We start from the raw sequence: 23,896 nt of genomic DNA, 5'->3' as shown, positions 1-23,896 counted from the left end.
AAGTGGCAGTATTGGAGGTACTCCTTGGGAGGGATGGACAGCATGGTAACGACCCTGACAAAGTCAAGTGCACAGGGCAAATGTTGTGGAATCTGGCAAATCTAGGGCCATCTGAATACTCCACCTTCATTGCAATGATTAATGCAGATAACGACCGAGAGACAGTGGGTTCTGTCACGAGCAAGCTTAGAAATTTTGAAAGCATGATCAATGGCCCAATGCAGGCTAACGTTTCTGCTGTGATTAAGAGCCTACAAGAGGAGATGAGGGAAATAAAGGAGGAGGTGAGGAGGAGCAGTTCCCATTTGGCACCGGTACAAGTCACAGGCCCCAAAGTCGGAGCCCAACGTCCCCCAGCTAGAGGGAGAGGGTACACCCCACGAGCTGAGCTATGGTACTTCCTGCGCGACCATGGGGAAGACATGGGAAGGTGGGCTGGGAAACCCACTTCTGTCCTGGCAGCACGGGTGCGTCAACTCAAGGAGGGAAACACTAACCGGGGGAGTAACACTAAAGTGAAGGTAGCCTCAACCTCCCAGGACCGAGCTGCCAGATATTACAGAAGGGAGGATGATCTGACAGATCCCCTTGAAGGAACCTCTAGTATGTATGTCCAGGAAGGAAATGGTAACCAGTGCTAGAGGGGCCCTGCCTCTAGCCAGGGAGAGGCACGGGAAAACCGGATATTTTGGACGGTGTGGATCCGATGGCCTGGCACGTCAGAGCCACAAAAATACAAAGCGTTAGTTGATACTGGTGCGCAGTGTACCCTAATGCCATCGGGACATGTGGGGGCAGAACCTGTTTCCATTGCCGGGGTAACGGGGGGAATCGCAGCAATTGACTCTGTTGGAAGCCGAGGTGAGCCTTACTGGGAAGGAGTGGCAGAAACATCCGATTGTGACTGGCCCAGAGGCCCCGTGCATTCTGGGCATAGACTTCCTCCGGAACGGCTATTACAAGGACCCAAAAGGTCTCAGGTGGGCATTTGGGATAGCTGCTGTGGAGGCAGAGAGCATTAGGCAATTGAACACCTTGCCCGGACTATCAGAAAACCCATCTGCAGTAGGACTCTTGAAGGTGGAAGAGCAACAAGTGCCGATTGCCACCTCGACAGTGCACCGCCGGCAGTATCGGACGAATCGAGATGCCGTGATCCCCATCCACAAAATGATCCGCGAGCTGGAGAGTCAAGGGGTGGTCAGCAAGACCCACTCACCCTTCAACAGCCCCATTTGGCCTGTGCGCAAGTCTGACGGAGAATGGAGATTGACTGTGGACTATCGTGGCTTGAATGAAGTGACTCCACCGTTGAGCGCTGCCGTGCCGGACATGCTGGAACTCCAGTACGAGCTGGAGTCCAAGGCAGCAAAGTGGTATGCCACTATTGACATTGCCAATGCTTTTTTCTCCATTCCTCTGGCAGCAGAATGTAGGCCTCAGTTTGCCTTCACCTGGAGGGGCGTACAGTACACCTGGAACCGACTGCCCCAGGGGTGGAAGCACAGTCCCACCATCTGCCATGGACTGATCCAGGCTGCACTGGAAAAGGGTGAAGCTCCGGAACATCTGCAGTACATCGATGACATCATTGTGTGGGGGGGAACACAGCAAAGGAAGTATTTGGGAAAGGAGAGAAGATCATCCAGATTCTCCTGGAAGCTGGTTTTGCCATCAAGAAGAGCAAAGTCAAGGGACCTGCCCGAGAGATCCAGTTCCTGGGGGTAAAGTGGCAAGACGGACGGCGTCAGATCCCCACCGAGGTCATCAATAAGATCACTGCGATGTCTCCACCAACCAGCAAGAAGGAAACACAGGCTTTCCTAGGCGCCATAGGTTTTTGGAGACTGCACATTCCTGAGTACAGCCAGATTGTGAGCCCTCTGTACCTGGTTACCCGCAAGAAGAACGATTTCCACTGGGGCCCTGAACAGCAACAAGCTTTTGCCCAAATCAAGCGGGAGATCGCTCATGCGCTAGCCCTTGGCCCAGTCAGGACGGGACCAGAGGTGAGGAACGTGCTCTACTCTGCGGCCGGGAACAATGGTTTGTCCTGGAGCCTTTGGCAGAAGGTGCCTGGAGAGACTCGTGGCCGACCACTGGGATTCTGGAGTCGAAGTTATAGAGGGTCTGAGGCCAACTACACTCCCACAGAGAAGGAAATCCTAGCAGCCTATGAAGGAGTCCAAGCTGCCTCGGAAGTGATTGGCACCGAAGCACAACTCCTCCTGGCACCCCGACTACCGGTGCTGGGGTGGATGTTTAAAGGAAAGGTTCCCTCCACCCACCACGCCACTGACGCCACATGGAGCAAATGGATTGCCCTCATCACACAACGCGCCCGTATTGGAAAGCCAAATCGCCCTGGGATTTTGGAGATCATTACGAACTGGCCGGAAGGTGAAGACTTTGGCCTCACTGACGAAGAGGAGCAGGAACAAGTGACGCGGGCTGAAGAAGCTCCACCGTACAACCAACTACCAGCAGAGGAAACACGATATGCTCTTTTCACTGACGGTTCCTGTCGCATCGTAGGGATGAACCGGAAGTGGAAAGCAGCCGTATGGAGCCCCACACGACAGGTCGCACAAGCTACTGAAGGAGAAGGTGGATCAAGTCAACTTGCTGAACTCAAAGCCGTTCAACTAGCCCTGGACATTGCTGAAAGAGAGAAGTGGCCAAAGCTCTACCTTTATACTGATTCGTGGATGGTAGCCAATGCTCTGTGGGGCTGGCTGGAAAGGTGGAATAAGGCCAACTGGCAGCGTAGGGGAAAACCAATTTGGGCTGCTGATGAGTGGAAAGATATTGCCACTCGGGTAAAGAAGCTACCTGTGAGGGTCCGTCATGTAGATGCTCATGTCCCCAGGAGTCGGGCTAACGAAGAACATCGTAACAATGAACAGGTAGATCAGGCTGCAAAAATAGAGGTGTCCCAGATAGACTTGGATTGGCAACATAAAGGAGAGTTGTTCTTAGCTCGATGGGCCCATGATGCCTCAGGCCATCAAGGCAGAGAGGCCACTTATAAATGGGCACGGGACCGAGGGGTGGATCTAACCATGAACAGTATCTCCCAGGTTATCCAAGACTGTGAGACCTGTGCTGCGATCAAGCAGGCCAAGCGGGTGAAGCCTCTGTGGTACGGCGGACGATGGTCGAAGTACAGGTATGGGGAAGCCTGGCAAATTGACTACATCACTCTTCCCCAAACCCGTCAAGGCAAGCGCTACGTGCTGACCATGGTGGAAGCAACCACTGGGTGGCTGGAGACCTACCCTGTGCCTCATGCTACCGCCCGGAACACCATCTTGGGCCTGGAAAAGCAAGTTCTTTGGAGACATGGCACCCCTGAGAGAATCGAGTCAGACAACGGGACACATTTCAAGAATAGCCTCATAAGCACTTGGGCCAGAGAACATGGAATCGAATGGATATATCATATCCCTTATCATGCACCAGCTGCCGGGAAAGTTGAACGGTGCAATGGGCTACTTAAGACTACCCTAAAAGCACTTGGAGGAGGGACTTTCAAAAATTGGGAACTGAACTTAGCAAAGGCCACCTGGATGGTCAATACCCGAGGGTCCATCAATCGAGCTGGTCCTGCCCAGTCTGGACCCTTGCACACAGTGGACGGAGATAAAGTCCCTGTGGTACACACGAGAGGTATGTTAGGAAAGACTGTTTGGATTAATCCCACATCAGGCAAAGGCACACCCCTCCGTGGGGTTGTTTTTGCTCAAGGACCTGGTTACACTTGGTGGGTAATGCAGAAAAATGGGGAAACCCGTTGTGTACCACAAGGAGACCTAATTTTAAGTGAGAACTCTGTGTAAGGTTTCATTGTGTATATATGTATCTGTAAGGGGGCATTGGGTTGGGTACGGTGTAGATGGTAATAGAATAAGGGGTGGATTATGTCCTGGGTTACAGTGTAAAATGTGCCAAAAGAAAAAAAATATATTCTATTACCATCTTCAGGAGCTGTTGAGACCAGGTGGGGCGGTGCTCCCTGCCTCCCCCCCTCTGGACTATCTCCTGTTACTGGGCACAACAATGCCTTATCGCCTGACCCATCGGTAACTCGCTCCTGGGCTATCTCCTGTTCATGGCCCATCAAGGAACTGCCTCACGACTCCCCATCCCATTGTGAAATGCTCCGCCCGGGGGGGGGGGGGGGGGAAGGAGCCAAGCAGTCCATGCCAAATAAAAACGGAGATTTTTGAACACCCTAGCAGCCTTTCTTCCACTGGATTCCCAGAGGAGCTTTTCCCCCCACTGGAGTTCCAGAGGACGAGAGCTACCTGCACCACTGGACCTTCGGAGGAAGACCAGACTCTTTTACCTGATTGCTGCTTCCACAGAACTACACCCATCGCTTCAGGAGGACTGCAGCCAGCATCTTATCGGACTGCTACTGCCACCCTAACAGGGTGTCAGGTTGTATTCCTGACTCTGTCAGTATAAACCAGTGGGTTGTTTGTTTTTTTCCCTGCCTTGTGTTATATAGATATTAGTAAAGAACTGTTATTCCTATTCCCCATATCTTTGCCTGAAGGCCCGTTAGTTTCAAAATTATAATAGTTTGGAGGGAAGGGGGTTGCACTCTCCATTTCAAGGGAGGCTCCTGCCTTCCTCCACAGTCACCTGTCTTTTTCAAACCAAGACAGATTTTGGCGCCCAACGTGGGGCTCGAGGGCATCGAGAGATAAAGGAATAACGGTTTTTGTGCATTGGATATAGATTCCTTGTTAAGTGGCATCATGTGGGCTAGCTTATCCCGGTTCGTGTGGCATGTGGTGGTGGCTGTATTTCTCCCATTTGCAGGCCCTTATCTAAACATGGGTCCTATAACTAAGGCTACCGTGACTGTTATCCAGTTTGTTTTATGGATTAATAAGGTGAGGAATTCATGGCTTATTAACTTCCTCTGGAAGGCGGGCACATGGATTCGGAGCTATCAAACACTAAATGTATGCTTTTGGGGTTACTTTAATAATGGTACCTACTGTGAGGAAATGATACCGGGAGAAGCTTTCTCCCAACCCCTAACCCAGCTCTTTGGGTCTACTCCACCAGTTTTCGAAGGATTCAGAGCTTTCCTAAGTGCTAATGATATCATACAGTGGCCGGTGTTGCTGATAATCCTGTTTTATTCAGTATTCAGAGATCAGGGGAGATTGGCTTGGATAACTACCCTGACTAGGAATGCTGCTCCAGAATCTGACCCTGCCTCACAGCTCACATCAGAAATGAACCACTCGGATTGGGTGAAGGAGATACGTGAGATGGGCCAGATGCTGAAGGAGTGCATTCTCTCAGCTGCTGGGAATCCCTCCTCCTGCCTTGAAGAGGGAGAGTCTAATGGTGCAGCAGTAGAACCCACAGACGTTACAACCGTCCAGGTTCCAGCTGAAACGCAAGGGCAGTCAGAGCCAGCAGCAGTCGCCCCTGTGGAAACGAGGAAATCTAAGATGAAATCAGACCACTCAGTTAAGAAAGGAGGGCCCTCAGAACCTGCAGGCGAGCCAGTGGTTGAGATACTCACCGAGTCCCTGACGTATGACAGTCTCCGTAATCTGCACAAAGACATCGTACGGCGGGGGCGTGAGGCTTTTACAACCTGGTTACTTCGGGTCTGGGATCTTATGGGTACGGGTGTGCAACTGGATGGCAGTGAGGCAAGGAATTTGGGACCCTTGACTCAGGACTCAGGTGTCAATCTGGTATTTGTAAGGGAGCCGGGGACCCTTTCCCTCTGGGAGCGGCTTTTAATGAGTGTGAGAGAGAGGTTTGTCCACAGAGAGAGAATGCAGGAGCACCATCATAGAATGCGCTGGAAGACCCTTGAGGAAGGGATCCAGCAGCTGAGAGAAGTGGCAGTATTGGAGGTACTCCTTGGGAGGGATGGACAGCATGGTAACGACCCTGACAAAGTCAAGTGCACAGGGCAAATGTTGTGGAATCTGGCAAATCTAGGGCCATCTGAATACTCCACCTTCATTGCAATGATTAATGCAGATAACGACCGAGAGACAGTGGGTTCTGTCACGAGCAAGCTTAGAAATTTTGAAAGCATGATCAATGGCCCAATGCAGGCTAACGTTTCTGCTGTGATTAAGAGCCTACAAGAGGAGATGAGGGAAATAAAGGAGGAGGTGAGGAGGAGCAGTTCCCATTTGGCACCGGTACAAGTCACAGGCCCCAAAGTCGGAGCCCAACGTCCCCCAGCTAGAGGGAGAGGGTACACCCCACGAGCTGAGCTATGGTACTTCCTGCGCGACCATGGGGAAGACATGGGAAGGTGGGCTGGGAAACCCACTTCTGTCCTGGCAGCACGGGTGCGTCAACTCAAGGAGGGAAACACTAACCGGGGGAGTAACACTAAAGTGAAGGTAGCCTCAACCTCCCAGGACCGAGCTGCCAGATATTACAGAAGGGAGGATGATCTGACAGATCCCCTTGAAGGAACCTCTAGTATGTATGTCCAGGAAGGAAATGGTAACCAGTGCTAGAGGGGCCCTGCCTCTAGCCAGGGAGAGGCACGGGAAAACCGGATATTTTGGACGGTGTGGATCCGATGGCCTGGCACGTCAGAGCCACAAAAATACAAAGCGTTAGTTGATACTGGTGCGCAGTGTACCCTAATGCCATCGGGACATGTGGGGGCAGAACCTGTTTCCATTGCCGGGGTAACGGGGGGAATCGCAGCAATTGACTCTGTTGGAAGCCGAGGTGAGCCTTACTGGGAAGGAGTGGCAGAAACATCCGATTGTGACTGGCCCAGAGGCCCCGTGCATTCTGGGCATAGACTTCCTCCGGAACGGCTATTACAAGGACCCAAAAGGTCTCAGGTGGGCATTTGGGATAGCTGCTGTGGAGGCAGAGAGCATTAGGCAATTGAACACCTTGCCCGGACTATCAGAAAACCCATCTGCAGTAGGACTCTTGAAGGTGGAAGAGCAACAAGTGCCGATTGCCACCTCGACAGTGCACCGCCGGCAGTATCGGACGAATCGAGATGCCGTGATCCCCATCCACAAAATGATCCGCGAGCTGGAGAGTCAAGGGGTGGTCAGCAAGACCCACTCACCCTTCAACAGCCCCATTTGGCCTGTGCGCAAGTCTGACGGAGAATGGAGATTGACTGTGGACTATCGTGGCTTGAATGAAGTGACTCCACCGTTGAGCGCTGCCGTGCCGGACATGCTGGAACTCCAGTACGAGCTGGAGTCCAAGGCAGCAAAGTGGTATGCCACTATTGACATTGCCAATGCTTTTTTCTCCATTCCTCTGGCAGCAGAATGTAGGCCTCAGTTTGCCTTCACCTGGAGGGGCGTACAGTACACCTGGAACCGACTGCCCCAGGGGTGGAAGCACAGTCCCACCATCTGCCATGGACTGATCCAGGCTGCACTGGAAAAGGGTGAAGCTCCGGAACATCTGCAGTACATCGATGACATCATTGTGTGGGGGGGAACACAGCAAAGGAAGTATTTGGGAAAGGAGAGAAGATCATCCAGATTCTCCTGGAAGCTGGTTTTGCCATCAAGAAGAGCAAAGTCAAGGGACCTGCCCGAGAGATCCAGTTCCTGGGGGTAAAGTGGCAAGACGGACGGCGTCAGATCCCCACCGAGGTCATCAATAAGATCACTGCGATGTCTCCACCAACCAGCAAGAAGGAAACACAGGCTTTCCTAGGCGCCATAGGTTTTTGGAGACTGCACATTCCTGAGTACAGCCAGATTGTGAGCCCTCTGTACCTGGTTACCCGCAAGAAGAACGATTTCCACTGGGGCCCTGAACAGCAACAAGCTTTTGCCCAAATCAAGCGGGAGATCGCTCATGCGCTAGCCCTTGGCCCAGTCAGGACGGGACCAGAGGTGAGGAACGTGCTCTACTCTGCGGCCGGGAACAATGGTTTGTCCTGGAGCCTTTGGCAGAAGGTGCCTGGAGAGACTCGTGGCCGACCACTGGGATTCTGGAGTCGAAGTTATAGAGGGTCTGAGGCCAACTACACTCCCACAGAGAAGGAAATCCTAGCAGCCTATGAAGGAGTCCAAGCTGCCTCGGAAGTGATTGGCACCGAAGCACAACTCCTCCTGGCACCCCGACTACCGGTGCTGGGGTGGATGTTTAAAGGAAAGGTTCCCTCCACCCACCACGCCACTGACGCCACATGGAGCAAATGGATTGCCCTCATCACACAACGCGCCCGTATTGGAAACCCAAATCGCCCTGGGATTTTGGAGATCATTACGAACTGGCCGGAAGGTGAAGACTTTGGCCTCACTGACGAAGAGGAGCAGGAACAAGTGACGCGGGCTGAAGAAGCTCCACCGTACAACCAACTACCAGCAGAGGAAACACGATATGCTCTTTTCACTGACGGTTCCTGTCGCATCGTAGGGATGAACCGGAAGTGGAAAGCAGCCGTATGGAGCCCCACACGACAGGTCGCACAAGCTACTGAAGGAGAAGGTGGATCAAGTCAACTTGCTGAACTCAAAGCCGTTCAACTAGCCCTGGACATTGCTGAAAGAGAGAAGTGGCCAAAGCTCTACCTTTATACTGATTCGTGGATGGTAGCCAATGCTCTGTGGGGCTGGCTGGAAAGGTGGAATAAGGCCAACTGGCAGCGTAGGGGAAAACCAATTTGGGCTGCTGATGAGTGGAAAGATATTGCCACTCGGGTAAAGAAGCTACCTGTGAGGGTCCGTCATGTAGATGCTCATGTCCCCAGGAGTCGGGCTAACGAAGAACATCGTAACAATGAACAGGTAGATCAGGCTGCAAAAATAGAGGTGTCCCAGATAGACTTGGATTGGCAACATAAAGGAGAGTTGTTCTTAGCTCGATGGGCCCATGATGCCTCAGGCCATCAAGGCAGAGAGGCCACTTATAAATGGGCACGGGACCGAGGGGTGGATCTAACCATGAACAGTATCTCCCAGGTTATCCAAGACTGTGAGACCTGTGCTGCGATCAAGCAGGCCAAGCGGGTGAAGCCTCTGTGGTACGGCGGACGATGGTCGAAGTACAGGTATGGGGAAGCCTGGCAAATTGACTACATCACTCTTCCCCAAACCCGTCAAGGCAAGCGCTACGTGCTGACCATGGTGGAAGCAACCACTGGGTGGCTGGAGACCTACCCTGTGCCTCATGCTACCGCCCGGAACACCATCTTGGGCCTGGAAAAGCAAGTTCTTTGGAGACATGGCACCCCTGAGAGAATCGAGTCAGACAACGGGACACATTTCAAGAATAGCCTCATAAGCACTTGGGCCAGAGAACATGGAATCGAATGGATATATCATATCCCTTATCATGCACCAGCTGCCGGGAAAGTTGAACGGTGCAATGGGCTACTTAAGACTACCCTAAAAGCACTTGGAGGAGGGACTTTCAAAAATTGGGAACTGAACTTAGCAAAGGCCACCTGGATGGTCAATACCCGAGGGTCCATCAATCGAGCTGGTCCTGCCCAGTCTGGACCCTTGCACACAGTGGACGGAGATAAAGTCCCTGTGGTACACACGAGAGGTATGTTAGGAAAGACTGTTTGGATTAATCCCACATCAGGCAAAGGCACACCCCTCCGTGGGGTTGTTTTTGCTCAAGGACCTGGTTACACTTGGTGGGTAATGCAGAAAAATGGGGAAACCCGTTGTGTACCACAAGGAGACCTAATTTTAAGTGAGAACTCTGTGTAAGGTTTCATTGTGTATATATGTATCTGTAAGGGGGCATTGGGTTGGGTACGGTGTAGATGGTAATAGAATAAGGGGTGGATTATGTCCTGGGTTACAGTGTAAAATGTGCCAAAAGAAAAAAAATATATTCTATTACCATCTTCAGGAGCTGTTGAGACCAGGTGGGGCGGTGCTCCCTGCCTCCCCCCCTCTGGACTATCTCCTGTTACTGGGCACAACAATGCCTTATCGCCTGACCCATCGGTAACTCGCTCCTGGGCTATCTCCTGTTCATGGCCCATCAAGGAACTGCCTCACGACTCCCCATCCCATTGTGAAATGCTCCGCCCGGGGGGGGGGGGGGGGGAAGGAGCCAAGCAGTCCATGCCAAATAAAAACGGAGATTTTTGAACACCCTAGCAGCCTTTCTTCCACTGGATTCCCAGAGGAGCTTTTCCCCCCACTGGAGTTCCAGAGGACGAGAGCTACCTGCACCACTGGACCTTCGGAGGAAGACCAGACTCTTTTACCTGATTGCTGCTTCCACAGAACTACACCCATCGCTTCAGGAGGACTGCAGCCAGCATCTTATCGGACTGCTACTGCCACCCTAACAGGGTGTCAGGTTGTATTCCTGACTCTGTCAGTATAAACCAGTGGGTTGTTTGTTTTTTTCCCTGCCTTGTGTTATATAGATATTAGTAAAGAACTGTTATTCCTATTCCCCATATCTTTGCCTGAAGGCCCGTTAGTTTCAAAATTATAATAGTTTGGAGGGAAGGGGGTTGCACTCTCCATTTCAAGGGAGGCTCCTGCCTTCCTCCACAGTCACCTGTCTTTTTCAAACCAAGACAGATTTTGGCGCCCAACGTGGGGCTCGAGGGCATCGAGAGATAAAGGAATAACGGTTTTTGTGCATTGGATATAGATTCCTTGTTAAGTGGCATCATGTGGGCTAGCTTATCCCGGTTCGTGTGGCATGTGGTGGTGGCTGTATTTCTCCCATTTGCAGGCCCTTATCTAAACATGGGTCCTATAACTAAGGCTACCGTGACTGTTATCCAGTTTGTTTTATGGATTAATAAGGTGAGGAATTCATGGCTTATTAACTTCCTCTGGAAGGCGGGCACATGGATTCGGAGCTATCAAACACTAAATGTATGCTTTTGGGGTTACTTTAATAATGGTACCTACTGTGAGGAAATGATACCGGGAGAAGCTTTCTCCCAACCCCTAACCCAGCTCTTTGGGTCTACTCCACCAGTTTTCGAAGGATTCAGAGCTTTCCTAAGTGCTAATGATATCATACAGTGGCCGGTGTTGCTGATAATCCTGTTTTATTCAGTATTCAGAGATCAGGGGAGATTGGCTTGGATAACTACCCTGACTAGGAATGCTGCTCCAGAATCTGACCCTGCCTCACAGCTCACATCAGAAATGAACCACTCGGATTGGGTGAAGGAGATACGTGAGATGGGCCAGATGCTGAAGGAGTGCATTCTCTCAGCTGCTGGGAATCCCTCCTCCTGCCTTGAAGAGGGAGAGTCTAATGGTGCAGCAGTAGAACCCACAGACGTTACAACCGTCCAGGTTCCAGCTGAAACGCAAGGGCAGTCAGAGCCAGCAGCAGTCGCCCCTGTGGAAACGAGGAAATCTAAGATGAAATCAGACCACTCAGTTAAGAAAGGAGGGCCCTCAGAACCTGCAGGCGAGCCAGTGGTTGAGATACTCACCGAGTCCCTGACGTATGACAGTCTCCGTAATCTGCACAAAGACATCGTACGGCGGGGGCGTGAGGCTTTTACAACCTGGTTACTTCGGGTCTGGGATCTTATGGGTACGGGTGTGCAACTGGATGGCAGTGAGGCAAGGAATTTGGGACCCTTGACTCAGGACTCAGGTGTCAATCTGGTATTTGTAAGGGAGCCGGGGACCCTTTCCCTCTGGGAGCGGCTTTTAATGAGTGTGAGAGAGAGGTTTGTCCACAGAGAGAGAATGCAGGAGCACCATCATAGAATGCGCTGGAAGACCCTTGAGGAAGGGATCCAGCAGCTGAGAGAAGTGGCAGTATTGGAGGTACTCCTTGGGAGGGATGGACAGCATGGTAACGACCCTGACAAAGTCAAGTGCACAGGGCAAATGTTGTGGAATCTGGCAAATCTAGGGCCATCTGAATACTCCACCTTCATTGCAATGATTAATGCAGATAACGACCGAGAGACAGTGGGTTCTGTCACGAGCAAGCTTAGAAATTTTGAAAGCATGATCAATGGCCCAATGCAGGCTAACGTTTCTGCTGTGATTAAGAGCCTACAAGAGGAGATGAGGGAAATAAAGGAGGAGGTGAGGAGGAGCAGTTCCCATTTGGCACCGGTACAAGTCACAGGCCCCAAAGTCGGAGCCCAACGTCCCCCAGCTAGAGGGAGAGGGTACACCCCACGAGCTGAGCTATGGTACTTCCTGCGCGACCATGGGGAAGACATGGGAAGGTGGGCTGGGAAACCCACTTCTGTCCTGGCAGCACGGGTGCGTCAACTCAAGGAGGGAAACACTAACCGGGGGAGTAACACTAAAGTGAAGGTAGCCTCAACCTCCCAGGACCGAGCTGCCAGATATTACAGAAGGGAGGATGATCTGACAGATCCCCTTGAAGGAACCTCTAGTATGTATGTCCAGGAAGGAAATGGTAACCAGTGCTAGAGGGGCCCTGCCTCTAGCCAGGGAGAGGCACGGGAAAACCGGATATTTTGGACGGTGTGGATCCGATGGCCTGGCACGTCAGAGCCACAAAAATACAAAGCGTTAGTTGATACTGGTGCGCAGTGTACCCTAATGCCATCGGGACATGTGGGGGCAGAACCTGTTTCCATTGCCGGGGTAACGGGGGGAATCGCAGCAATTGACTCTGTTGGAAGCCGAGGTGAGCCTTACTGGGAAGGAGTGGCAGAAACATCCGATTGTGACTGGCCCAGAGGCCCCGTGCATTCTGGGCATAGACTTCCTCCGGAACGGCTATTACAAGGACCCAAAAGGTCTCAGGTGGGCATTTGGGATAGCTGCTGTGGAGGCAGAGAGCATTAGGCAATTGAACACCTTGCCCGGACTATCAGAAAACCCATCTGCAGTAGGACTCTTGAAGGTGGAAGAGCAACAAGTGCCGATTGCCACCTCGACAGTGCACCGCCGGCAGTATCGGACGAATCGAGATGCCGTGATCCCCATCCACAAAATGATCCGCGAGCTGGAGAGTCAAGGGGTGGTCAGCAAGACCCACTCACCCTTCAACAGCCCCATTTGGCCTGTGCGCAAGTCTGACGGAGAATGGAGATTGACTGTGGACTATCGTGGCTTGAATGAAGTGACTCCACCGTTGAGCGCTGCCGTGCCGGACATGCTGGAACTCCAGTACGAGCTGGAGTCCAAGGCAGCAAAGTGGTATGCCACTATTGACATTGCCAATGCTTTTTTCTCCATTCCTCTGGCAGCAGAATGTAGGCCTCAGTTTGCCTTCACCTGGAGGGGCGTACAGTACACCTGGAACCGACTGCCCCAGGGGTGGAAGCACAGTCCCACCATCTGCCATGGACTGATCCAGGCTGCACTGGAAAAGGGTGAAGCTCCGGAACATCTGCAGTACATCGATGACATCATTGTGTGGGGGGGAACACAGCAAAGGAAGTATTTGGGAAAGGAGAGAAGATCATCCAGATTCTCCTGGAAGCTGGTTTTGCCATCAAGAAGAGCAAAGTCAAGGGACCTGCCCGAGAGATCCAGTTCCTGGGGGTAAAGTGGCAAGACGGACGGCGTCAGATCCCCACCGAGGTCATCAATAAGATCACTGCGATGTCTCCACCAACCAGCAAGAAGGAAACACAGGCTTTCCTAGGCGCCATAGGTTTTTGGAGACTGCACATTCCTGAGTACAGCCAGATTGTGAGCCCTCTGTACCTGGTTACCCGCAAGAAGAACGATTTCCACTGGGGCCCTGAACAGCAACAAGCTTTTGCCCAAATCAAGCGGGAGATCGCTCATGCGCTAGCCCTTGGCCCAGTCAGGACGGGACCAGAGGTGAGGAACGTGCTCTACTCTGCGGCCGGGAACAATGGTTTGTCCTGGAGCCTTTGGCAGAAGGTGCCTGGAGAGACTCGTGGCCGACCACTGGGATTCTGGAGTCGAAGTTATAGAGGGTCTGAGGCCAACTACACTCCCACAGAGAAGGAAATCCTAGCAGCCTATGAAGGAGTCCAAGCTGCCTCGGAAGTGATTGGCACCGAAGCACAACTCCTCCTGGCACCCCGACTACCGGTGCTGGGGTGGATGTTTAAAGGAAAGGTTCCCTCCACCCACCACGCCACTGACGCCACATGGAGCAAATGGATTGCCCTCATCACACAACGCGCCCGTATTGGAAACCCAAATCGCCCTGGGATTTTGGAGATCATTACGAACTGGCCGGAAGGTGAAGACTTTGGCCTCACTGACGAAGAGGAGCAGGAACAAGTGACGCGGGCTGAAGAAGCTCCACCGTACAACCAACTACCAGCAGAGGAAACACGATATGCTCTTTTCACTGACGGTTCCTGTCGCATCGTAGGGATGAACCGGAAGTGGAAAGCAGCCGTATGGAGCCCCACACGACAGGTCGCACAAGCTACTGAAGGAGAAGGTGGATCAAGTCAACTTGCTGAACTCAAAGCCGTTCAACTAGCCCTGGACATTGCTGAAAGAGAGAAGTGGCCAAAGCTCTACCTTTATACTGATTCGTGGATGGTAGCCAATGCTCTGTGGGGCTGGCTGGAAAGGTGGAATAAGGCCAACTGGCAGCGTAGGGGAAAACCAATTTGGGCTGCTGATGAGTGGAAAGATATTGCCACTCGGGTAAAGAAGCTACCTGTGAGGGTCCGTCATGTAGATGCTCATGTCCCCAGGAGTCGGGCTAACGAAGAACATCGTAACAATGAACAGGTAGATCAGGCTGCAAAAATAGAGGTGTCCCAGATAGACTTGGATTGGCAACATAAAGGAGAGTTGTTCTTAGCTCGATGGGCCCATGATGCCTCAGGCCATCAAGGCAGAGAGGCCACTTATAAATGGGCACGGGACCGAGGGGTGGATCTAACCATGAACAGTATCTCCCAGGTTATCCAAGACTGTGAGACCTGTGCTGCGATCAAGCAGGCCAAGCGGGTGAAGCCTCTGTGGTACGGCGGACGATGGTCGAAGTACAGGTATGGGGAAGCCTGGCAAATTGACTACATCACTCTTCCCCAAACCCGTCAAGGCAAGCGCTACGTGCTGACCATGGTGGAAGCAACCACTGGGTGGCTGGAGACCTACCCTGTGCCTCATGCTACCGCCCGGAACACCATCTTGGGCCTGGAAAAGCAAGTTCTTTGGAGACATGGCACCCCTGAGAGAATCGAGTCAGACAACGGGACACATTTCAAGAATAGCCTCATAAGCACTTGGGCCAGAGAACATGGAATCGAATGGATATATCATATCCCTTATCATGCACCAGCTGCCGGGAAAGTTGAACGGTGCAATGGGCTACTTAAGACTACCCTAAAAGCACTTGGAGGAGGGACTTTCAAAAATTGGGAACTGAACTTAGCAAAGGCCACCTGGATGGTCAATACCCGAGGGTCCATCAATCGAGCTGGTCCTGCCCAGTCTGGACCCTTGCACACAGTGGACGGAGATAAAGTCCCTGTGGTACACACGAGAGGTATGTTAGGAAAGACTGTTTGGATTAATCCCACATCAGGCAAAGGCACACCCCTCCGTGGGGTTGTTTTTGCTCAAGGACCTGGTTACACTTGGTGGGTAATGCAGAAAAATGGGGAAACCCGTTGTGTACCACAAGGAGACCTAATTTTAAGTGAGAACTCTGTGTAAGGTTTCATTGTGTATATATGTATCTGTAAGGGGGCATTGGGTTGGGTACGGTGTAGATGGTAATAGAATAAGGGGTGGATTATGTCCTGGGTTACAGTGTAAAATGTGCCAAAAGAAAAAAAATATATTCTATTACCATCTTCAGGAGCTGTTGAGACCAGGTGGGGCGGTGCTCCCTGCCTCCCCCCCTCTGGACTATCTCCTGTTACTGGGCACAACAATGCCTTATCGCCTGACCCATCGGTAACTCGCTCCTGGGCTATCTCCTGTTCATGGCCCATCAAGGAACTGCCTCACGACTCCCCATCCCATTGTGAAATGCTCCGCCCGGGGAGGGGGGGGGGGGGGAAGGAGCCAAGCAGTCCATGCCAAATAAAAACGGAGATTTTTGAACACCCTAGCAGCCTTTCTTCCACTGGATTCCCAGAGGAGCTTTTCCCCCCACTGGAGTTCCAGAGGACGAGAGCTACCTGCCGACCACTGGACCTTCGGAGGAAGACCAGACTCTTTTACCTGATTGCTGCTTCCACAGAACTACACCCATCGCTTCAGGAGGACTGCAGCCAGCATCTTATCGGACTGCTACTGCCACCCTAACAGGGTGTCAGGTTGTATTCCTGACTCTGTCAGTATAAACCAGTGGGTTGTTTGTTTTTTTCCCTGCCTTGTGTTATATATATATTAGTAAAGAACTGTTATTCCTATTCCCCATATCTTTGCCTGAAGGCCCGTTAGTTTCAAAATTATAATAGTTTGGAGGGAAGGGGGTTGCACTCTCCATTTCAAGGGAGGCTCCTGCCTTCCTCCACAGTCACCTGTCTTTTTCAAACCAAGACAGATTTTGGCGCCCAACGTGGGGCTCGAGGGCATCGAGAGATAAAGGAATAACGGTTTTTGTGCATTGGATATAGATTCCTTGTTAAGTGGCATCATGTGGGCTAGCTTATCCCGGTTCGTGTGGCATGTGGTGGTGGCTGTATTTCTCCCATTTGCAGGCCCTTATCTAAACATGGGTCCTATAACTAAGGCTACCGTGACTGTTATCCAGTTTGTTTTATGGATTAATAAGGTGAGGAATTCATGGCTTATTAACTTCCTCTGGAAGGCGGGCACATGGATTCGGAGCTATCAAACACTAAATGTATGCTTTTGGGGTTACTTTAATAATGGTACCTACTGTGAGGAAATGATACCGGGAGAAGCTTTCTCCCAACCCCTAACCCAGCTCTTTGGGTCTACTCCACCAGTTTTCGAAGGATTCAGAGCTTTCCTAAGTGCTAATGATATCATACAGTGGCCGGTGTTGCTGATAATCCTGTTTTATTCAGTATTCAGAGATCAGGGGAGATTGGCTTGGATAACTACCCTGACTAGGAATGCTGCTCCAGAATCTGACCCTGCCTCACAGCTCACATCAGAAATGAACCACTCGGATTGGGTGAAGGAGATACGTGAGATGGGCCAGATGCTGAAGGAGTGCATTCTCTCAGCTGCTGGGAATCCCTCCTCCTGCCTTGAAGAGGGAGAGTCTAATGGTGCAGCAGTAGAACCCACAGACGTTACAACCGTCCAGGTTCCAGCTGAAACGCAAGGGCAGTCAGAGCCAGCAGCAGTCGCCCCTGTGGAAACGAGGAAATCTAAGATGAAATCAGACCACTCAGTTAAGAAAGGAGGGCCCTCAGAACCTGCAGGCGAGCCAGTGGTTGAGATACTCACCGAGTCCCTGACGTATGACAGTCTCCGTAATCTGCACAAAGACATCGTACGGCGGGGGCGTGAGGCTTTTACAACCTGGTTACTTCGGGTCTGGGATCTTATGGGTACGGGTGTGCAACTGGATGGCAGTGAGGCAAGGAATTTGGGACCCTTGACTCAGGACTCAGGTGTCAATCTGGTATTTGTAAGGGAGCCGGGGACCCTTTCCCTCTGGGAGCGGCTTTTAATGAGTGTGAGAGAGAGGTTTGTCCACAGAGAGAGAATGCAGGAGCACCATCATAGAATGCGCTGGAAGACCCTTGAGGAAGGGATCCAGCAGCTGAGAGAAGTGGCAGTATTGGAGGTACTCCTTGGGAGGGATGGACAGCATGGTAACGACCCTGACAAAGTCAAGTGCACAGGGCAAATGTTGTGGAATCTGGCAAATCTAGGGCCATCTGAATACTCCACCTTCATTGCAATGATTAATGCAGATAACGACCGAGAGACAGTGGGTTCTGTCACGAGCAAGCTTAGAAATTTTGAAAGCATGATCAATGGCCCAATGCAGGCTAACGTTTCTGCTGTGATTAAGAGCCTACAAGAGGAGATGAGGGAAATAAAGGAGGAGGTGAGGAGGAGCAGTTCCCATTTGGCACCGGTACAAGTCACAGGCCCCAAAGTCGGAGCCCAACGTCCCCCAGCTAGAGGGAGAGGGTACACCCCACGAGCTGAGCTATGGTACTTCCTGCGCGACCATGGGGAAGACATGGGAAGGTGGGCTGGGAAACCCACTTCTGTCCTGGCAGCACGGGTGCGTCAACTCAAGGAGGGAAACACTAACCGGGGGAGTAACACTAAAGTGAAGGTAGCCTCAACCTCCCAGGACCGAGCTGCCAGATATTACAGAAGGGAGGATGATCTGACAGATCCCCTTGAAGGAACCTCTAGTATGTATGTCCAGGAAGGAAATGGTAACCAGTGCTAGAGGGGCCCTGCCTCTAGCCAGGGAGAGGCACGGGAAAACCGGATATTTTGGACGGTGTGGATCCGATGGCCTGGCACGTCAGAGCCACAAAAATACAAAGCGTTAGTTGATACTGGTGCGCAGTGTACCCTAATGCCATCGGGACATGTGGGGGCAGAACCTGTTTCCATTGCCGGGGTAACGGGGGGAATCGCAGCAATTGACTCTGTTGGAAGCCGAGGTGAGCCTTACTGGGAAGGAGTGGCAGAAACATCCGATTGTGACTGGCCCAGAGGCCCCGTGCATTCTGGGCATAGACTTCCTCCGGAACGGCTATTACAAGGACCCAAAAGGTCTCAGGTGGGCATTTGGGATAGCTGCTGTGGAGGCAGAGAGCATTAGGCAATTGAACACCTTGCCCGGACTATCAGAAAACCCATCTGCAGTAGGACTCTTGAAGGTGGAAGAGCAACAAGTGCCGATTGCCACCTCGACAGTGCACCGCCGGCAGTATCGGACGAATCGAGATGCCGTGATCCCCATCCACAAAATGATCCGCGAGCTGGAGAGTCAAGGGGTGGTCAGCAAGACCCACTCACCCTTCAACAGCCCCATTTGGCCTGTGCGCAAGTCTGACGGAGAATGGAGATTGACTGTGGACTATCGTGGCTTGAATGAAGTGACTCCACCGTTGAGCGCTGCCGTGCCGGACATGCTGGAACTCCAGTACGAGCTGGAGTCCAAGGCAGCAAAGTGGTATGCCACTATTGACATTGCCAATGCTTTTTTCTCCATTCCTCTGGCAGCAGAATGTAGGCCTCAGTTTGCCTTCACCTGGAGGGGCGTACAGTACACCTGGAACCGACTGCCCCAGGGGTGGAAGCACAGTCCCACCATCTGCCATGGACTGATCCAGGCTGCACTGGAAAAGGGTGAAGCTCCGGAACATCTGCAGTACATCGATGACATCATTGTGTGGGGGGGAACACAGCAAAGGAAGTATTTGGGAAAGGAGAGAAGATCATCCAGATTCTCCTGGAAGCTGGTTTTGCCATCAAGAAGAGCAAAGTCAAGGGACCTGCCCGAGAGATCCAGTTCCTGGGGGTAAAGTGGCAAGACGGACGGCGTCAGATCCCCACCGAGGTCATCAATAAGATCACTGCGATGTCTCCACCAACCAGCAAGAAGGAAACACAGGCTTTCCTAGGCGCCATAGGTTTTTGGAGACTGCACATTCCTGAGTACAGCCAGATTGTGAGCCCTCTGTACCTGGTTACCCGCAAGAAGAACGATTTCCACTGGGGCCCTGAACAGCAACAAGCTTTTGCCCAAATCAAGCGGGAGATCGCTCATGCGCTAGCCCTTGGCCCAGTCAGGACGGGACCAGAGGTGAGGAACGTGCTCTACTCTGCGGCCGGGAACAATGGTTTGTCCTGGAGCCTTTGGCAGAAGGTGCCTGGAGAGACTCGTGGCCGACCACTGGGATTCTGGAGTCGAAGTTATAGAGGGTCTGAGGCCAACTACACTCCCACAGAGAAGGAAATCCTAGCAGCCTATGAAGGAGTCCAAGCTGCCTCGGAAGTGATTGGCACCGAAGCACAACTCCTCCTGGCACCCCGACTACCGGTGCTGGGGTGGATGTTTAAAGGAAAGGTTCCCTCCACCCACCACGCCACTGACGCCACATGGAGCAAATGGATTGCCCTCATCACACAACGCGCCCGTATTGGAAACCCAAATCGCCCTGGGATTTTGGAGATCATTACGAACTGGCCGGAAGGTGAAGACTTTGGCCTCACTGACGAAGAGGAGCAGGAACAAGTGACGCGGGCTGAAGAAGCTCCACCGTACAACCAACTACCAGCAGAGGAAACACGATATGCTCTTTTCACTGACGGTTCCTGTCGCATCGTAGGGATGAACCGGAAGTGGAAAGCAGCCGTATGGAGCCCCACACGACAGGTCGCACAAGCTACTGAAGGAGAAGGTGGATCAAGTCAACTTGCTGAACTCAAAGCCGTTCAACTAGCCCTGGACATTGCTGAAAGAGAGAAGTGGCCAAAGCTCTACCTTTATACTGATTCGTGGATGGTAGCCAATGCTCTGTGGGGCTGGCTGGAAAGGTGGAATAAGGCCAACTGGCAGCGTAGGGGAAAACCAATTTGGGCTGCTGATGAGTGGAAAGATATTGCCACTCGGGTAAAGAAGCTACCTGTGAGGGTCCGTCATGTAGATGCTCATGTCCCCAGGAGTCGGGCTAACGAAGAACATCGTAACAATGAACAGGTAGATCAGGCTGCAAAAATAGAGGTGTCCCAGATAGACTTGGATTGGCAACATAAAGGAGAGTTGTTCTTAGCTCGATGGGCCCATGATGCCTCAGGCCATCAAGGCAGAGAGGCCACTTATAAATGGGCACGGGACCGAGGGGTGGATCTAACCATGAACAGTATCTCCCAGGTTATCCAAGACTGTGAGACCTGTGCTGCGATCAAGCAGGCCAAGCGGGTGAAGCCTCTGTGGTACGGCGGACGATGGTCGAAGTACAGGTATGGGGAAGCCTGGCAAATTGACTACATCACTCTTCCCCAAACCCGTCAAGGCAAGCGCTACGTGCTGACCATGGTGGAAGCAACCACTGGGTGGCTGGAGACCTACCCTGTGCCTCATGCTACCGCCCGGAACACCATCTTGGGCCTGGAAAAGCAAGTTCTTTGGAGACATGGCACCCCTGAGAGAATCGAGTCAGACAACGGGACACATTTCAAGAATAGCCTCATAAGCACTTGGGCCAGAGAACATGGAATCGAATGGATATATCATATCCCTTATCATGCACCAGCTGCCGGGAAAGTTGAACGGTGCAATGGGCTACTTAAGACTACCCTAAAAGCACTTGGAGGAGGGACTTTCAAAAATTGGGAACTGAACTTAGCAAAGGCCACCTGGATGGTCAATACCCGAGGGTCCATCAATCGAGCTGGTCCTGCCCAGTCTGGACCCTTGCACACAGTGGACGGAGATAAAGTCCCTGTGGTACACACGAGAGGTATGTTAGGAAAGACTGTTTGGATTAATCCCACATCAGGCAAAGGCACACCCCTCCGTGGGGTTGTTTTTGCTCAAGGACCTGGTTACACTTGGTGGGTAATGCAGAAAAATGGGGAAACCCGTTGTGTACCACAAGGAGACCTAATTTTAAGTGAGAACTCTGTGTAAGGTTTCATTGTGTATATATGTATCTGTAAGGGGGCATTGGGTTGGGTACGGTGTAGATGGTAATAGAATAAGGGGTGGATTATGTCCTGGGTTACAGTGTAAAATGTGCCAAAAGAAAAAAAATATATTCTATTACCATCTTCAGGAGCTGTTGAGACCAGGTGGGGCGGTGCTCCCTGCCTCCCCCCCTCTGGACTATCTCCTGTTACTGGGCACAACAATGCCTTATCGCCTGACCCATCGGTAACTCGCTCCTGGGCTATCTCCTGTTCATGGCCCATCAAGGAACTGCCTCACGACTCCCCATCCCATTGTGAAATGCTCCGCCCGGGGAGGGGGGGGGGGGGAAGGAGCCAAGCAGTCCATGCCAAATAAAAACGGAGATTTTTGAACACCCTAGCAGCCTTTCTTCCACTGGATTCCCAGAGGAGCTTTTCCCCCCACTGGAGTTCCAGAGGACGAGAGCTACCTGCCGACCACTGGACCTTCGGAGGAAGACCAGACTCTTTTACCTGATTGCTGCTTCCACAGAACTACACCCATCGCTTCAGGAGGACTGCAGCCAGCATCTTATCGGACTGCTACTGCCACCCTAACAGGGTGTCAGGTTGTATTCCTGACTCTGTCAGTATAAACCAGTGGGTTGTTTGGTTTTTTCCCTGCCTTGTGTTATATATATATTAGTAAAGAACTGTTATTCCTATTCCCCATATCTTTGCCTGAAGGCCCGTTAGTTTCAAAATTATAATAGTTTGGAGGGAAGGGGGTTGCACTCTCCATTTCAAGGGAGGCTCCTGCCTTCCTCCACAGTCACCTGTCTTTTTCAAACCAAGACAGATTTTGGCGCCCAACGTGGGGCTCGAGGGCATCGAGAGATAAAGGAATAACGGTTTTTGTGCATTGGATATAGATTCCTTGTTAAGTGGCATCATGTGGGCTAGCTTATCCCGGTTCGTGTGGCATGTGGTGGTGGCTGTATTTCTCCCATTTGCAGGCCCTTATCTAAACATGGGTCCTATAACTAAGGCTACCGTGACTGTTATCCAGTTTGTTTTATGGATTAATAAGGTGAGGAATTCATGGCTTATTAACTTCCTCTGGAAGGCGGGCACATGGATTCGGAGCTATCAAACACTAAATGTATGCTTTTGGGGTTACTTTAATAATGGTACCTACTGTGAGGAAATGATACCGGGAGAAACTTTCTCCCAACCCCTAACCCAGCTCTTTGGGTCTACTCCACCAGTTTTCGAAGGATTCAGAGCTTTCCTAAGTGCTAATGATATCATACAGTGGCCGGTGTTGCTGATAATCCTGTTTTATTCAGTATTCAGAGATCAGGGGAGATTGGCTTGGATAACTACCCTGACTAGGAATGCTGCTCCAGAATCTGACCCTGCCTCACAGCTCACATCAGAAATGAACCACTCGGATTGGGTGAAGGAGATACGTGAGATGGGCCAGATGCTGAAGGAGTGCATTCTCTCAGCTGCTGGGAATCCCTCCTCCTGCCTTGAAGAGGGAGAGTCTAATGGTGCAGCAGTAGAACCCACAGACGTTACAACCGTCCAGGTTCCAGCTGAAACGCAAGGGCAGTCAGAGCCAGCAGCAGTCGCCCCTGTGGAAACGAGGAAATCTAAGATGAAATCAGACCACTCAGTTAAGAAAGGAGGGCCCTCAGAACCTGCAGGCGAGCCAGTGGTTGAGATACTCACCGAGTCCCTGACGTATGACAGTCTCCGTAATCTGCACAAAGACATCGTACGGCGGGGGCGTGAGGCTTTTACAACCTGGTTACTTCGGGTCTGGGATCTTATGGGTACGGGTGTGCAACTGGATGGCAGTGAGGCAAGGAATTTGGGACCCTTGACTCAGGACTCAGGTGTCAATCTGGTATTTGTAAGGGAGCCGGGGACCCTTTCCCTCTGGGAGCGGCTTTTAATGAGTGTGAGAGAGAGGTTTGTCCACAGAGAGAGAATGCAGGAGCACCATCATAGAATGCGCTGGAAGACCCTTGAGGAAGGGATCCAGCAGCTGAGAGAAGTGGCAGTATTGGAGGTACTCCTTGGGAGGGATGGACAGCATGGTAACGACCCTGACAAAGTCAAGTGCACAGGGCAAATGTTGTGGAATCTGGCAAATCTAGGGCCATCTGAATACTCCACCTTCATTGCAATGATTAATGCAGATAACGACCGAGAGACAGTGGGTTCTGTCACGAGCAAGCTTAGAAATTTTGAAAGCATGATCAATGGCCCAATGCAGGCTAACGTTTCTGCTGTGATTAAGAGCCTACAAGAGGAGATGAGGGAAATAAAGGAGGAGGTGAGGAGGAGCAGTTCCCATTTGGCACCGGTACAAGTCACAGGCCCCAAAGTCGGAGCCCAACGTCCCCCAGCTAGAGGGAGAGGGTACACCCCAC

This window comes from Leptosomus discolor, chromosome 27 (assembly GCF_034619465.1).
Source record: "Leptosomus discolor isolate bLepDis1 chromosome 27, bLepDis1.hap2, whole genome shotgun sequence".
Classification (NCBI taxonomy): Eukaryota; Metazoa; Chordata; class Aves; order Leptosomiformes; family Leptosomidae; genus Leptosomus; species Leptosomus discolor.
The sequence above is the reverse complement of the archived record's forward strand: the minus strand, read 5'-3'. Positions refer to the sequence as shown.